Here is an 18,631-nt window from a genome sequence, read left to right as displayed (position 1 = left end):
TGCTCATATCTGTCCTGTTAACTATAGTCCACCATCCACCACTGGATTCCCTGTGCTATACAGTCCCATTCTTCATACAGTCCATTCAAAGGCTACACTCAGTAGCTCTTATTTTCGTCACAGAGTTGTGCTGTCATCACCTCAGTCGATTTTAGAATGTTTTCATTACTCCAAAAGGAAAAATTCCATGCCCCATTATATCCTACTGTTGTCCCTTAGTATTGAAATAACATCTTGCATATGCTGCAACATATTACAATATTACGGTTAATTATCCTCCATAAGTTAAATTAGTTGTAATTTCTTCATGTATTACCATATTCTTAGCTCTTTGTAAAAGAAATGCATTCATATATTTATATTATTAATCACAATCTTTATCCACCACACAAAGTACTATGTTATACAGTCCCTACATTATTCTCTAGCTTCCTTTCAATTGACATTTACATCCACAGACTACCCCTTTCAACCACAATCGCATTTATAGATCAGCAATATTAGTTATATTCACTATAGTGTATTACTATCAACTGTATTCATTTCCCCACTTATACAATTAACCTTATTAATAATGCTTCATACATTAAGCATCACTTCCCATTCTCAACCCATTTTCTATTTCCTTATAACCTAAACTCTAGAGTTTACCTGTGTGAGTTTACTTATTGTATTTAGTTCACTTATCGTATTTAGTTCTCATTAGTTGAATATTGTATTGAAACCTTTGTAGTTGTTTCAATATTTGTCCTTTTGTTTCTGGCTTATTTTATTCAACATAATATCCTCAATGTTCATCCATGTTGTTATATGCATCCTGATTTCTTCTTATTGCTTAGTGGTATTCCATTGTAAGTATATATCACATTTTGTTAACCCATTCATTGGTAGATGGACTTTAGGGCTGGCTTCATATTTTAGCAACTGTAAATAAAGCTGCATGACCATGAGTGTGCAAATGCCAGTTTTCATCCTTGATTTCATTTCTTCTGAATATATTCCTAGGAATGGAATTGCTGGATCATACGGCAGTTCTATATTCAGCTTCTTGAGCTACTGCAAAAGTATCTTCACAGAGGCTGCACCATTCTACATTCCCACTAACAGTGAACAGATGCTTCTATTTCTCTACATCCTTTTTAGCACTTGTAGTTTTCTGGTTTTTTTTTTTAATAATGGCCATTCTATAAGGTGTAAAATGATATCTCATTGTAGTTTTGATCTGCATTTCCCTAAGAACTAGTTAAGTTGGGCATTTTTTCATGTGCTTTTTGGCCATTTGTATTTCCTCTTTGGAGAAATGTTTGTTCAAGTCTTTTGCCCATTTCTTAATTGGGTTGCTTGTCTTTTTTTTGCTGAGTTGCATGATCTCTTTATTTAACATGGATATCAAACCCTTATTGGATTATGGTTTCCAAATATTTTCTCCCATTGAGTAAGGTGCATTTTTACTTTCTTGACAAAGCCTTTTGAAGAAAAAAGTGTTTAATTTTGAGGAGGTCCCATTTATCTAGTTCTTTTGTTGCTCATGCTTTGGTGTAAAGTTTAAGAAATTACTGCCTACCACAAGATCTTGAAGATGTTTTCATACATTTTCTTCTAGGATTTTTATGATTGTAGCTTTTTAAAAAAAGTTTTATTATTATTATTATCATTTATTATTTATTTCTCTCCCCTTCCCCATCCCCCCCCCCCGTTGTCTACTCTCTGTGTCCATTCGCTGTGTGTCCTCTGTGTCCGCTTGTGTCAGCGGCACCTGTAATCTGTGTCTCTTTTTGTTGTGTCATCTTGCTGCGTCAGCTCTCCATGTGTGCGGCACCATTCCTGGGCAGGCTGCACTTTTTTTGCACTGAGCAGCTCTCCTTACGGGGCGCACTCCTTACATGTGGGGCTCCCCTATGCAGGGGACACCCCTGCATGGCACCGCACTCCTTGTGCATATCAGCACTGCACATGGGACAGCTCATCACACGGGTCAGGAGGCCTGGGGTTTGAACCTTGAAACTCCCATGTGGTAGGTGGACACTCTATCCATTGAACCAAACCCGCTTCACTATAGCTTTTATATTTAGGTCCTTGGTCCATTTTGAGTTAATATTTGTATAAGGTGTCAGATAGGGGTCCTCTTTCTTTCCTTTGCATATGGATATCCAGTTCTCCCATCACTATTTGTTGAAAAGGCTATTCTAACCAACTGGGTGGGCTTGACAGCCTTGTCAAAAGTCACTTGTCTGTAGAGGTGAGGGTCTATTTCTGCACTCTTAATTCTATTCCATTTGTGGATATATCAATCCTTGTGCCAGTACCATGATGTTTTGGCCACATAGCTGGTAATATGCTTTAAAGTCAGTAAGCGTGAATCCTCCAACTTCATTCTTCTTTTTCCAGATGTTTTTGGCAATTGGGGCCCTTTACCAACTTCCAAATAAAGTTGATAATTGTCTTTTCCATTTCTGTGAAGTAGGCTTTTAGAATTTTGATTGGGATTGTGTTGAATCTGTAAATCATTTTGGGTAGAAATGATTTACATTATAGTCCTTCAATCCATGACCATGAAATGTCTTTCCAATTTTTGTTTAGGTCTTCTTTGATTTCTTTTAGCAACATTTTGCAGTTTCCTGAATACAAGCCCTTTATGTCCATAGCTAACTTTTAGTCACTATTGTAAATGGAAGTTTTTTCCCAACTTCCTCCTTAGATTGCTCACTGGGAGTGTATAAAAGCACTATTGATTTTTGCATATTAAAATTGTATCCAGCTACTTTGCTAAACTTGTCTTTTAGTTCTAGTAGCTTTATTGTGGATTTTGGGGATTTTATAGATATAAGATCATATTATCAGTGAATAATTAATTTTACTTCTTCCTTTCCTATTTTTGTGTCTTTTATTATTTTTTGTAGCCTAATTGCTCTAGCTAGAACTTCTCACACAATATTGAATAACAGTGGTGAGAGTGGTCATCCTTGTCTTGTTCCCAATCCCAGTGGGAAAGGTTTCCGTCTTTCACCATTGAGTACAATGCTAGGTGTGCCATTTTCATATATTCACTTTACCATGTTGAGAAAGCTTTTTTCTATCCTGTCTTTTGTAGTGTTTTATCAAGAAATTGGTAAGGAAGCAGATGTGGCTCAACTGATAGAGTGTCTGCCTAGCATATAGCAGGTCCAGAGTTCAAACCCAGGGCCTGCTGGCCTGTGTGGTGAGCTGGCCCATGCATAGTGCTGCCATGTGCAAGGAGTGCCATGCCACATAGGGGAGTCCCCCATGTAGGGGTGCCCCACGCGCAAGGAGTGTGCCCTGCAAGGAGAGCTGCCCCATGTGAAAAACACAGTCCACCCAGGAGTGGTGTCGCATACACAGAGAGCTGACGCAGCAAGATGATGCAACAAAAAGAGACACAGATTCCCATGCTGCCTGATGAGAATGCAAGTGGACACAGAAGAACACACAGTGAATGGACACAGAGAGCAGACAATGGCATGGTGGGGGGGAAGGAGAGAGAAATAAATAAAAAATAAATCTTTAAAAAAAAGAATTGGGGGTGTATTTTGTCAAATGCCTTTTCTGCATCAATTGAAAGGATCATGTGGTTTTTCTTCTTCAATTTATTAATGTTGTTTATTATACTAATTGATTTTCTTGCATTAAAGAACTGTTGCATCACCTGGGCTGAAACTCACTTGATCATGATGTCTAATTATCTTAATGTGCATTTGGATTCAGTTTGCATCTATGTTCATTAGAGGTACGTAATTTTCTTTTTTTGTGTGTGTCTTTGTTTGGTTTTGGTATTAGGGTGATGTTGGCTTCATAGAATGAGTTTGGTAGCACTCATTTCTGTTCAATTTTTTGGAGGTGCTTGAGCAAGATTGGTATTATATCATCTTTGAATGATTGGTAGAATTCACCTGTGAAACCATCTGGTCCTGGGTTTTTCATCTTTGGGGAGGTTTTTGGTGACTTTCAATATCTTTACTTGTGATTGGTTTGGTTGTCTTCTAGGGTCAGTGTAAGCTGGTCATATGTTTCCCAGAATTTTTCCATCTTCTCTACATTGTCTAGTGTTTTGGCATACAGTTGTTAATAGTATCCTATGATTCTTTTTTATTTCTGTGGTTTCAGTAGTAATGTCCTTCCTCTTATTTCTGATTTACTTATTTGTCTCTTCTCTTTCTTTGTTTTTGTCTTTTTAGCAAAGGGTTTGTCAATTTTATTGATATTTTCAAAGAAGCAACTTTCAGTTTTATGAATGCTTTCTATTTTTTTTCCTGTTTTGTTTGTTTCTCCTCTAATCCTTGCTTTTACTTTCCTCATACTTGCTTTGAGATTAGTTTGATGTTCTTTTTCTAGTTCCTCCTGGTATGCAGTAAAGTTTTTTATTTTAGCTCTTTCTTCTTCTTTTTTAATGTAAGTAATTTGGCCTATAAATGTCCCATTAAGTCTGTCTTTGTTGCATCCCATAAGTTTTATGTTCCATTTGAATGTTTGTTTTTCTAAGATATTTGTTGATTTCTCCTGCAATTTATTCTCTTTATTGTTTAAGAGTATGTTATTTAACTTCCATATTTTTGTTGGTTTTACATTTTTCCATCTGCTATTGATTTCCAGCTTCCTTCCTTTATGGTCACTGAAGTTGCTTTATGTAATTTCAATCTTTTTAAATGTATTGGGACTTGTTTTGTGACCCAACTTGTGGTCTATTTTGGAGAATGGTCCATTTGCACTTGAGAAGAATGTGTATCCTGCTGTTTGGGGTACACTATTCTATATATATCTGTTAGGCCTAGTTCATTTATCATGTTATTCAAGTCCTCTGCTTCCTTATTGATCTTCTGTCTAATTATTCTATTTATGAAAGTGGTATATTCAAATCTTCACCTATTATTGTAGCGATGTCTGTTTCTCCCTTATATTTTGCCAGTGTTTGCCTTATATATTTTAGAGTAACATGATTAGGTGCATACATATTTATGATTGTTATTTCTTCTTGGTGGAGTGCCCCTTTTATTAATACATAGTGTCTTTTGTCTCTTACAACAGCTTTTAACTTCAAGACTATTTTGTCCAATATTAGTATAGCTAGCCCAGCTCTTTTTTGTTTACTATTTGCATAGAATACCTTTTTCCAAACTTTCACTTAAACCTATTTGTGTCTTTGGATCTAAGGTACTTCTCCTCTAAACAACATGTAGTTAGAACATGCTCTTTTTTTTTTTTTTTTGTATCCATTCTGCCAATCTATGTCCCTTAATTGGGACATTTATCCATTAACATTTAGTGCTGTTACTGTAAAGGCAGTATTTAGTTTAGCCATTGTGTCCTTTGGTTTTTATGTCATATATTTTTTTTGTTTTTTTCCCAGTTAGTCTAGTAATTTATTGAGGAATTGAGAGGAAAGAAATGGGAGAAAATAACAGATTATGTTTCCCAGGTATACTTGTATGCTGGTCCGGGCAGGGAGAGAAGGGGCAAAACAGGGCAAGAACAGGGTTAGGCCAGGGCAAGGGAAAAAGGGAAAATGGGCCAATTTAGCTTCCATGCTTGCTTTTTTGAACCATTAATTATTCTGCTCCTTTGCTCTTGATGGGGGAGGAGGTTGTTGTTTTGATTGGTTATGCCACCTGTCAGTTCCCCTGGCTGGTCCAATGGCAAAGCCCCTGGAGAACATCTGGGGCTTTCTCTTGATCCTGGAGGAAATCCCCTTATGAATGGAGAATTCTTGAGAAGTTCTTCCAGTAGGCATCTTGTAAGGTCTTTCCTGAAGGGGGCAGTTCTTATGGCTATGTGTTTCATGGCCATGTTTTTTTGCCAGGTTCCAGATTTGTCTCTTGATTCGCTAATGTAGCCTACCTCAACTTCCCCCTCAGAGAGTTTACATCTTTATTCTTAAAGGGATATTGAAGGATGATAGTCACTCTTCTGTAATTACTTCCTCCTGGTTAGGGGCATTAGACCCTACTTGACAAGGTGTAAATCCCCCTTCTATCACAGTCAATGGAAGACAAATCTGGCACTATGGGTAGAGCTGAATGAAAGCCCTGTATGGTTAACAAGGCACTGATTCTGAAAGAAACAAACTGAATTAGAATCTTGAAGATATAGGGTCCTACTAAAAGAATACTGGGCCACAAGAGTAGGTGCCTATAAAGGCTGCATCTTCCCAAAGTTGGTGGTCTTTATCCTGCTAGTTTCAAATACTGTCTAAGACTATTCTATTTATAGAAATGGCATTTTTCCTTGAGAAATAGGCATGTCCACCCCTGTGCTGTGTCAGCATGTTTAGGGCTCTGCGATTTTGCAGTACCACAGCAGCAAGAGAATCTGTTGCTGTCTTAGGACTTCTAAGGCATGGTTAGTTTCATCTCTGCTTTTAGTTAGCTCCAAGGAGAGATTGTAATAAACAACAGGGTTAGATACAAATCGTCAATCCCAGTTTTCCGTGGTGGTGATTACGCTTAAAACAGCTAAGATGGGGATGAAAAGAGGCATTGCCCTTTTAGTTACTGTATAGGAAAGAACTATAGGAAATGAAAACAAACACAATTTCTTAAGGGGTATTTGTCTTGCTCTCCCCCTAGCAATAGGCATTTAGGCTAGAGTTAGAGGGAACAGCTGGCTTTGACATTACTTAGCTTTGTCATATATATGTATATTTTTAAAGGTCTTTTTAAAAAAATTTTTTTATTGAAGTATATCATTCATACATGCACATGCATAAGCAATAAGTGTATAGTAAAGATTGTAAATTTACAAAATAAACAAATTTGTCATGTATTTTTATTCTCTCTTTTTCTTTGTTGCATCCTCCTTTTCTGTATAGTTAATCTTTTGTGATGCAACTGACGGATCTCTTTCTCATTTCTGTTTCTGTATATTTTTCAAATAGATTCTTCGTGATTACCCTAGGGTTTATATTAAACAATCAACCTCTAAAACCTACTGATTTGAAAAGGTAGCAACTTAGCTCAATAGGATACACATTCTCTGCTCTCATATCCCTGTTTCCCCTCTTTATATTGCTCTTGTCCTACTTTACCACTTTATATTTTACATGTCCATTACCTTTTTTTTTTACAAATACGCCTTTTTTAACAAATCAATTTTATTGATACATATTAATAAAGCATAAATCCACCCAAAGTGTACAATCAATAGTATTTGGTGTAATCACGTATTTGTGCATTCATCACTTTAGTCATTCTTAGAGTACTTTCATTATTCCAATAATAATAATAAACAAAAAACAAAGAAAACTCATTGCCTCTCAATCTCTCTATGCTTCCTCTACTGTACATAGCTGCTATTATTTTTCCTTCTCTCTAGTATATATTTTTTTTATAATTTGTAAAAACAGTTTCGTGTATGTAATGTCACCCATATTCATGTTTTACATATGGCTTTACTATCTTATACAGTCCATTGTAATAGTTTTTAGCTTTCCTTCTAGTAATATCCATGACCTTAGACTCTCTCTTTCAACCACTGTCATATACATATAATAGCTCTGCTAGTTATAAACACCATGATGTGCTTTCATGATTTCTTTTCCTTTCCAAAGATTTACAAACAACCTTTTACCAGTTCTGCTCTGATTAACCCTTAGGTTTCCATTCTCTACCCTCATTCTATTTTCTGGTGACCTATATTCTAATTATTAACTCCATGAGTTTACACAATATATTTATTTCATAATAGTGCAATCAGACAGTATTTATCCTATTGTGTCTGACTTGCTTCACTCAACATAATGTCCTCCAGGCTCATCCATGTTGTCATATACTTCACAGCTTCATTTCTTCTTACTGCTGCATACACTCCATCATGTGTATACACCACAATTTATATTATCCATTCATTAGTTGATTGACATCTGAGTTGTTTCCAGCTTTTGGCAATTGTGAATAATGCCACTGTGAACATCAATGTGCAGGTGTCTGTTTGTGTCTCTGCTCTTAGTTCTTTTGGATATACACCTAGTAATGGTATTGCCAGGTCACATGGCAAGTCTATATTTAAATTCCTTAGGAACTGCCAAACAGTCCTCCACAGTGGTTGTGCCATTTCACATTCCCACCAACAGTGAATAAGTGTTCCTATCTCTCCACATCCTCTCCAACATTTACAGTTTTCTGACTTTTTAAAAGTGGCTAGTCTAACATGTATGAAATGATATGTCATTGCAGTTTTGATTTGCAAGGAAATATACCATTTTCTTGTTCAATGTATTCTTAAAGAGTAGAGTTGCATATTCAGGATACAGTACTATTGGGTTTTGCATTTACCCTTTTGATTTCCCTTTCTTACTGTACTCTTCATTTCTTTACACTACACCAAGTCACAGTCTCCTCTCTTTGCCTTTTAAACCACTATAATCCCTTTAGTAATTCTTGTAGTGCAAACCTTTTTTGACGAACTCTCTGTTTTTATCTGTGAATATTTTAAACTCTTCCTCTTTTTTATTTTGGGTCTCCCTCATTTTTGAAGGACACTTTTGCCAGATAAATAACTCTTCTCTGGGGTTTTTTCTCTTTCAGCACCTTAAATATGTCATACTGCCTTTTTACCTCTATGATTTCTGATGAGAAATCAGCACTTAATCTTATTGAGGATTCCTTGTATGTAATGAATTGCTTTTCTCTTGCTGTGCTTTCAGAATTCTCTCTTTATCTTTGAAATTTGTTATTCTAGTTATTATGTTTTTTCTCTTTAGCCATATTTTTCTTCATCTTCTTGATTATTTATGAGACTTGTTTGAATTCTTTGATTAGTTGTTCCTAATTCTGTGTCTCCTCTGAAATTTTAATTTGTTTCTTTGACTGAGCCATATTTCCTATTTTTAAGTATGGCTTATTATTTTTTGCTGGTGTATAGGCATCTGATTATCTTGATGAGTTAACTCTGAAGGTCAGTTTCTCCCCCTTGCCTAGAGTTTTATTGTTGATTGGCTTTGTTTTAAGGCTCTTGAATGCTTGATTCAACTTATTCTGGACCTTTATAATAGCCCATGTGTAATTATCAGATTTTATCAGCCCTTCTTCATCTGATTCTTACTCTGGATAATTCCATACAATTTTTAAGATTGTATTTTTGGGCAATTGCTTCACCTCCAGGAGACTGCTTCCTTTCTTTTTTTTTTTCCTTCTCCAGGAATTTTGATGTGTTCTGTTTGTTTTTGTGCAGAATTTTCTCTCTAGCTCCTATGATTTGTTTAATTTCTCTCCCTCACCCAGCGCCCTATATTCCTTAAACTTTTCAGTTCTGGGATCCTCCAGTCTTACAGAAGCTCATTTAAAATACCTTCACCCCCCCCCGCCCTTTTTCTCTCTGAGACTTTTCTGCCTCCAATTTCTCTCCATTAGGGTAGCCTGCCCTGGGCATGCAGAAAGGTGGGTCACTCCAGAGAGGTCCTTTTTTGCATTTACAGGGTCCAGGCAACAGAAAATGAAATAAGTGAGTGCACCACTTGCCAGCCATTCTACCAAGGTCTCTCCTGTCCTCCTCATGTCCCCATTGCAGCCCTTTTGTATGCAGCATTGTTCAGTAGCTTGTGTTTCTCCCTGGGTCTCTGTGGACTTGGGTCCTTGTGCCTGGATATATGTGTGGTTCTAACTTGCTGCTGTGAGTAGTTCTGTAGATTGTGTTTGTGGTTGGAGGAACCTGGGCCATTGCTTCTGAGTGACTCCCAAGCAACCTAGTGAGGGGAAGGGGAATGGATCTTTGTGCCTAGATGGAAATTTTCTACCTGATATTTTTCTTTTTCTTCATTTCAGTGTTTGTATAGTCCTTCTCCAGTTTTCATTGTCCTCCAGCACAATGTAAAATCAATGGAAGGGTAGCTAGAATAATAGAAAATGCAAGCAATTTTAAATTGTAAAACCTGATTATAGGAAGTGTAATGCAATCTCATTTTGATGCCAAAGACTAGCTAATGTATAATGATTTCCCCCCATTGTTTTTATTTTTTTCTTGTTGTTGGTTACATTTTTGAGAATAATTCTGAAAACATAGTTTGTAAACATTTTCAAAACTCTTTCAAATCACTGCCCTATATAATATTTTTAGAATGTAATTTTAGAATTTCATTAAGCTGCAAACTCATTCATCACAAAACATCATGCATTGTTAGTTTTAGAGATAATACTGGAAAAAAGCTCATATCTTTTACTAAAAACTACTTTTTTTCACAAAGCAATTATCTCTTTTTCAGTCCAGTTTTCTCTTCTCTGGTATTCAATAGGATGTCAGTTCCAATGAACTTTTATTTTATTATCCTCTTCATGAAATGATCCTGCTTTTTTTTCTATTAGCCTCCAGAGCTGTGGAATTTTATATGATTTTTTTTTTGTCAGAAGCAAATGTATTCAAAGGTAGCAAAGTCTATAACTTTGATGTTCAGTAATTGCTAACAGGCCAATGTGTCTGTTGAATAAGAAGCAGTTAAATGATTAAGAACACAGATTTTTGCAACCAGACTCCCTAGTTTGAATTCTGATTCTACGTATTGGCATGTGACCTTGGCCAAGTTACTTAATATCTCTATACCTCAGTGTTCTAGACTAAAATGGTGATAATGATAGTACTTACCTTACAGGGTTAATGTGAGAATTAACTGGGTTGATAAATGTGGAGTCATTAGAATTCTACCTGGCATATAGTAAGTGTTGCATAATTATCTTTATTATCATGAAATCTACTTTCTTTTGAAATTTTAGTAGAATTTAAAATAACTAATTCACAATCTAAAATTTTTCTTTCTACAGCATGTATTATGCAGCTATTGATGATCCATCTCTGTCCAGAGGATCTGGAAACATTTTATATACAGATTATATGTTTTAAAATTTCCTTCTTCTCTTCTTTACTCTTCATATATTCATTTGCTCATTTAGTCATTCCTACTTGTTAATAAAATTATTTATTTATTTAAAAAAATTTTAAATATTTTTCTTCCCCTCCCTCTCACCCACCCAGATGTTTTTGCTGTCTCTACTCTCTGTGTGATCTCCTGTATCTATTTCTCTTTTTGTCTTGTCTTCTCATCTTTCTCCTCTAGAATTCATGGGATTTGATCCTGGGGACCTCTGAGGTGGAGAGAGGTTCCCTGTCAATTGCTCCACCTCAGTTCCTGGTCTCTGCTGTGCTTCACCTTGACTCTCACATTTGTCTCTCCTTTGCGTCATCATCTTGCTGCATAACTCACTTGTGTGGGCACTGGCTCACCACATGGGCACTTGCGTGGGCACTTGGTTTGCTATGCAGTCACCCACATGGGCACTTGGCTCACCACATGGGCCCTTGGCTTGCCATGCAGGCACCCACATGGGCACTTGGCTTACCATTAGCATTTGACTTACTGTGTGGACATTTGGCTCGCCACATAGGCACTTGGCTTGCCACACAGGCACTGGCTCGCCATGAAGTCATGATTTCTCTTCTTCCTTTTTACTAGGAGGCCCCAGGGATCAAACCCGGGTGCTCCCATATAGTAGACAGAAGCCTTATCACTTGAGCCACATCTGCTGCCCTAGATAAACCTATTTATTGAGCACTTACTATGGTGCTTGGGGATTCAGGAAGAAACAAACTAGAAAATTTGCTGCTGTCAGGGAGTATATATTCAAGTCTCAGAAACTGGCAATAAACTTTAACAAGGCATGTTTGTATGGAAACTTCTCTTACCATCCCTTTCTACCTTACGAAACATTGTTTTTTCCCCCTCTGCCTGTGCTCCCTTTATTTTTTTTTATTTTTCTTTTTTATTTTTAAAGTAGATTTAGATTATGTAAATGTTACATAAAAAATTTATATATGCCACCTCTCCCCCTCCCACACTTGCCCACATGAACAACATCTTTCATTAGTGACGTACATTTGTTGAAATTGATGAACACATATTGAAGCATTGCTACTAACCATGGACTATAGTTTCCATTATATTTACACTTTGCCTTGCACAATTTTATAGGTTTTGACAAAATGTATAATGCCTGTAACCATTATTGCAGTGTCATGGAGGACAATTCCAATGTCCCAAAAATGCCCCTGTGTTACGCCTATTCTTCCTCTCCCTCCCCTCAGTACCTCTGGTGGCCACTGCCTTTATATCAGTGTTACAAGCTCTTCCATTGCTAAAATAATAATGTCTACTTTAGTCCATAGTTGCATTCTCCCCTTATGTTTGTTCATTCCTCAGTCTTGAGGATTTTGGAATGGTGGTGCCCACTCTTTCTGATTGAGAGGGTGCTTAGATCCCATGGGCCAGATGGATGGAACTATCTTGCTTGCAGTTGTAGATACTTTCTGTGTTTTGGGATGGGCATTGTCAATCATCATCCTTTTGTTAGTTGTCCTGGGTGAGTCCAATGAATTGGAGAGTAGGTGTTGCAACTCTACAGAGATTCAGGGCTCAACCGGCATATGAATAGACCAAATATTTATGTCTCTGTGACATATATTTAACAAGTATAGTGCTAATTATAGGGTCAAATGAAAGGGGTAGAAGAACCATGTGTAGGAAAATTATAAATAAGTTTAACTCTGTTACATTGGGGAGCATATATTCCAAAGTAAGGCCCACTGACAGGATGCCAAATTCGTGAGATTATCTGCCCTGCCTATAGTGTCTAGATGTCTTTAGAATCCTCAGGAGCCCTACTGTTTGAGCCACTGTTTACTGTGGCAGTCAATGACATCCTGCTGAGTTGTGCATAAGTGTAACCTCTGGAATGACCTCCTGACTCACTTTGAAATCTCTTAGCCATAAAAACTCATTTGTATTTAATATTTCCCCCTTTTTGTCAAGGTTTTTTTCTAGCTGTATTGCTAACGGCACTTGGCAGTAATCCCTCAGTGCCTGGGAGGCTCATCCCTGGAAGTCATGTCCCACACTGGGGAGAAGGTAGTGAGTTTATATACTGAGTTTGGTTTAGCATTTGAGCAACAAGGAGGCTTTCACGAGGTAACTCTTAGGCAATATATAATACTAGACTAAGTTTCAATTTCACAATAAAATGTTCATAAGTACAACCATCAATATCAAGGGCCTGGTGTAATGGTCGATCCTTCTATACTAGGCACTGCCCATGTACTTGGGGGATTCTTGCCACTCTATTAGAGAATGTAGCAGGACTTCGCAGGATGGGAATTCAATAGTCTTTTGGTTATTGTGTGGTTCTCCACCTGCTGAGACAATGTCCCATGACCACTTGAATATGTTCATATGTCATAGAGGCATGACCCAGGTGCACCTCTCCCCACACATCCCCTCATCACTGACACTTCACACCAGTGATCCTCCCCTGCCATAGTTGTGAACCTTCTGCAATCTAAAACCATCCCCCAAAACAAAGCCAAAAATAAATAAATAAAATTAAGAAAATAATAATAATAAATAAAATGCAGAAATAAAAGGTAAAAAAATTTTTTTTCATTTTGTCTTTCATCACTGTAAGCTTTGTTATCTTGTAGATATAGTGGCTATTTCTTCCATATCCAAAACTTTATTAGTGTAAATATTACTTTGAAGCAGATGACTATTTATCTTTTCACTGGTATTAAATAGTATTTTCACTTTCTGCTTTTAAAATATCACTAAGAACCAGGTGGGAAAATCTGATTTTAGAAATGGATGCAGAGATAATGTGCCAATTCTCATTAATTCATTTGTCTCTTTTCCCCTCTGATAACATTCCACTTTTTATTTTAAAAATTCATCAAAATTCATCCTTTAAGTTAGGAAATTCAGCTTTATTTGTAAGTTTACCAGAGGTTCTCAGGATGCTGACATTTAAGACTGTGGGAAAAGGATGCAGCTGAACAATAATGTCTTAACAAGATGTGTTGAAAAATCAGTTCCTTGTTGGCTGTATACAAAACACAAATTTCTGATAGTTCTTAATGGCACTATTTCCTCTGTAGATTATGTAGGAAATGCTTTTGACTGAATAATAATTCCCAGAGGGGGAAAGGCTTCAAAATAAATTCACTTTAGTGTGTGTGTGTATGTGTGTGTGTGAGAGAGAGAGAGAGAGAGGGAGAGAGGGAGGAAGGGAGGGAGGGAGGGAGGGGGAAGGGGAGTGTGGGAGTCTGATTATTGAGGAATACTGAGTCAGAGAAATACACATGCCTAGTATAATTAAAGAGCATAATGCAAATGTAGCAACACTCTCTAATTAAATGAAATACTCTGTATGCTGCTCCTTTCACCTTTAAAAAATATATTAAGAACAACAACGGAGAGTTAATCCAAGGCTTAAAGAAAACAATGGTGGAGAACTAGATTTTTACCAAAGGAAAAAAAAAGCACTGAATTCTAGCTATCTGGATTATCTGAGATTCCTCTATTACCCTTTCAATGGAATTATTTAGGCCTGTAAAGTCAAAGTGGGTTATTTCCTCTCAGTTTTCTTGATATTTGGCTCCATTCTTCTCTGCTTCATTTTGGATTGCAGACATCTATAACATGAAGTCTTAAGGTGAAATGATGGTTAAAGGATTCTCAAGGTCTTCTTTAGTGAAGCGTTTTTCAACCTGGGGCTGTGGCATGTGATATATGTGTATATTTCACACAATAATCTTTCTGCATCTCATCCCCTTGTAATTTTTAAAAATTCTGAACTATCCTACAGCCCAGTCATGCTCTTTTTGACCCTATTCAGAGCTCACTTTTTAGGTACTGTATATAAAGTTTCTAGAAGGTCCATTAGTGTTCTAGAGGAGTCAGTTAATTTCACGAGAGCTCTTTCATTTTTGCAGCAGTTTGATATGGTTATGAATTCTAAAAATAGATATTGGATTATGCTTGTAATCTGATCTGTACCTGGGTATGACTGAGTTATGATTAGGGCACTGAGTTCTCATACCTTGGTGGGTGGGGCTCACAGATAAAAGGCATGGCAAAGAACAGAGCTGAGGCTTTCTGATGTTGGAGTTTTGATGTTGGAGTTTGATACTGAAGACTTAAGTTGGAACTCTGGCAAGTAAGCGCAGAGGAAAGAGAAGCCAGTCCCAGGAAGAAAGGAAACTTGAACCCAGAGCCCCAGGAACGTAGGAACCCAGGAATCCTGAACCCTCGCAAATGTCGGCAGCCATCTTGCTCCAAATGGACTTTGGTGAGAGAAGTAACTTATGCTTTATGGCCTGGTATCTGTAAGCTCCTACCCCAAATAAATACCCCTTATAAAAACCAAACCAATTTCTGGTGTTTTGCATCAGTACCACTTTGACTGACTAAGAAATCTTAAATTGTCTTTTTTTTTTTTTTAATCAAGGTTGCCTCAGAACCAGGAAGATTTAAGAGTCTAAAGAACTGCTATTTAATATTGGTATAGAGGTAATTTAAGGGGTAGTGTGATGCCTGGGTTGGAAAGAACTGAGATGTTTTCTAATTTGTTGAGGTGTGGGGTTCAGCTAAATTTGGAGGTAAAGGTCATTTCTTTTTAAAGAAGGACATATACATCTTGGGTAAAGTGTCAGCCTTTCCCAGAGAGACGTCCCAGATCATAAGCTATTTATTGCAAGTATGCAACCCTTAAAAAATTAAATCAGTGCCATTATATGCCTCCTTGGTCCATCTTCAGTTTGCATGTCAAAACAAGAGTATAAACTGATAAACTTGATCCCAGAAAGGGAGTCAAGTTTTTAATGATGTTGGCGAGATTTTTGCCAGGGCAACATTCCTATGTGTCAACAAATAATTTGAGTGTGTGTATGTATGTCCCTTCCTATGTTTCATGTGAATTTGGCTAGGTTCCCCTTACTCTTAGTATAATATATGTAATTCATATGACAGTCCCAAGAACTAACCATTAAACACATTTTTTTTTTCATGAATGTTAATTTGGGGAGATTCAAAGTATTTTGTGATATGGAATGAAGTAAATAAAGTTCCTTGAGACATTCTTCTTATTAGAGTCTAGAGTAGAAGTAACTCTTCTCTGGTTTTGGAGACTGGAGGGTTAAAGATGGGCAAGTCTGTCGGCAACCAGAGGTGTCCTGGTTTTCCTAGAGTGTTCTCCATTTGTCACTTTGAATGAATGATATGAATGAGAATGTTGAGATTTTCCTTCATAGCCTTACTACTTTCAAAAAACAGTGTTATAGACATTCCTTTATCATAACCTTATTTTAGTAGCATTCAGTTATATAGTTGTTCAAGTCGGCTCAACTTGGTAAGCAATCTAATTTTGAATGTAATACACCTATGTTAAAAGCTGTTTGGAAATGATCTCTTACTGTGAATTTTCCCAACAGTTTGATATTCTCTAAAAAGCAATTTTATTTCAGAACATGTATCAGAGAAAGCCTAATTGAAAAGAATATTGCATCGGTAAATTGCTCTGCCCAAGACAACTGCTGCTCAGTTTCTTTTCCGATTTTAAACCAAAGTCCTAAATTACAGTCTGTAGTTAAGAGCTTCAAATAATAATTACCTCTGTGAAAGGAGCACAAGTCCTTAAAAGGGTCTGCCAGTTTTCCCTCAATCTTTCACAGGGTACGCAGCGCTATATCCACTGATAACCCAGCTGCCGAGGAACTGAGTAAAGCCGGCTCCAAACTTCTCAGCTGTTGACAGGCTTGACTTGCTGAGAACACTGTTTAAATATAGCACACACAAGCTCAGCTCCTCAACAAAGTCATTGCTCTGACAGTGTTGTGAAGGGAACAGAAGACGAGAAACCGAATCTCAGAACTAAACAACACCTAGCAACAGTTGAAAAAACTTTTAAACAAAAGTCTGGGTGGGAGATATACAACGACCTCCAATTTCTGCTGATCAGGATTTCAGGAAAAAGCAGCTGCTTTCCCCTTCTCTCTACTCAGTTTCCTGCATGACTTCAGCTATTGGCTAGTCCTAGGAAAGAAAGTGGGAAACACTTTTTCCTCTGTATTCTTTTGGGCTGGATAGTTTTCCAAGACTCCAGTCTGTCTTAGGCTGTGGGACAAGCCACTGGGTTCTTCAAAGGATAAGCTACCTCCAAAAAGGACATACTCTTGGTTAAGCGAGCTGCCGTCAGGTAAGATCAAAATAAATAGCTACTTACTCTCTTAAGAAATTTCTGTTTCCACAGGAAGAGAGTTCTCTGATTCTGTGTTGTCTGTTTCCTTTAATTCTTACTGTTCCGCTATGTGATAACAGTTAGAAATTTTGATAATTGTGGAGTACTTTTTAAAAGTCAGAAATATCCTCTTTCTCAGAATTATATAGATTCCTCTTTAAACACAAAGATTATTATGATGTTTTAATAGCCATCGAACAATTTCTGCCAAGTTATCACTCTTAGGCAGGTAACAAAAATATGACAAAAGAGAGTTTCAGAGCTCCTTTCACAATTTGGTTGGCTAATAAATGGAAGGGATGTTTCTCCAAGAAACAAAATTACTTTCATTTATTGAAATTAGCAAAGCAGCTTGTGTGGTAAGATGAGAGGAAGTCCGACATGGTATTTGTATTGCTGTAGTTTTGACTTGCTGCATTCCATGTCTCCTTTTGCCTGATTCTCTGATTACAGTGGTACACCTTGTACTGGTTCTGACCTCATTACAGTACAGTCACCCCAAATGCTTTTGACTAGGCACAAAATGTACCTGGGATTAAATCACCGCATTTGCAGTTGCTGAATGTAACTATTCAGGAGAATATTTTGTATTTTTAAAAATTTTAATAAATTGAATAATTGCTTATGTATATATGGAACAGATTCTTTTTATAAAAATTGAAATCTGGCTTGATTAGAAAACAATGTTTTCTTAGGCTGTGTGTGCGTCTATAGGTGTGTTTACATAGCTGGAAGGAAATCCTCCTTTTATCTGTTAGTACATGGTCTTCCCTTCAATGAGTTGCCATGAAATTTTTTCTGAATTGCTTAGTATGATCAATTTCATTGACTCTGACAAAAGTTATAGCTGACTGGAGATGTAATGAATATTTACACCTGGTGATCTGTTTGGGTTTGATTTATATAAGAAGATTGTTTCTTTAAATAAACATGATAATTTGAATGAATGTTCCAAGAATAATATCAAAGAAGGCACAGAAATACATTTTAAAAGGAATTATTTAGTCTATTTTGTAAATATAAAGAAGGCCTTTACCCAACATCAGTTTCGAACAAACTGTTGACAAATAAGAATGTATCAAGCCTTTCAATAATCATCCCCATTTAAAGTGAAAATAATTAAAGCTTATTATTCTTTCATGTTCAGAAAAATTAAATAATCTGCACAATCCAGTATAATATTTCATAAATTCTGATTACTTGGTTTATAAACTAAATGAAGCTAACTATATATAATGAATATATACAAACAGAGCAAAGCATACTCTAGTAACTTTTGTATTAGGGAATGAAATTCTTGGTGCTTTAGTGGAGATGAAATACCTCTGTCTTGAAAGACTTCTCAAAAGTCAGAACTGAATGCATTATATTTGCCTTGTTTTTATCTTAGGTAGGGTCACATTGTTGGCTTACAAATGTACATGTAGGGCCAAAATCTACCATTAGTTCTAGGCATATAATTTCTTCTGGAGTCAGTGGAACAGAGTATATATAACTGAGCACAGCATTTGGTCCTGAGTGAGAACCGTGTTCCCTGATGCCGTGAATTTCTGAGTATCATTAATAGCCTTTGT

General features: G+C 36.7%; 1 protein-coding gene across 5 annotated transcripts in view; it reads left to right on the top strand.

The window, feature by feature from the left end:
- FILIP1 (filamin A interacting protein 1) overlaps positions 1-18,631 on the top strand; it is a 427,722-nt gene that overhangs the window by 175,799 nt on the left and 233,292 nt on the right. For 2 of the 5 annotated variants that reach the window (XM_071218558.1, XM_071218556.1), the window contains exon 1: positions 16,562-17,015. The exons of the other annotated variants lie outside the window; for them this stretch is intronic. The gene's annotated coding sequence lies outside the window, so the exon portion shown is untranslated. Of the gene's footprint in view, positions 1-16,561; positions 17,016-18,631 lie in introns of those variants that run through there. 5 annotated transcript variants of the gene reach the window in all.

Source organism: Dasypus novemcinctus, chromosome 11 (assembly GCF_030445035.2).
Source record: "Dasypus novemcinctus isolate mDasNov1 chromosome 11, mDasNov1.1.hap2, whole genome shotgun sequence".
Taxonomy (NCBI): domain Eukaryota; kingdom Metazoa; phylum Chordata; class Mammalia; order Cingulata; family Dasypodidae; genus Dasypus; species Dasypus novemcinctus.
This window is presented reverse-complemented; position numbering and strand designations above follow the sequence as displayed.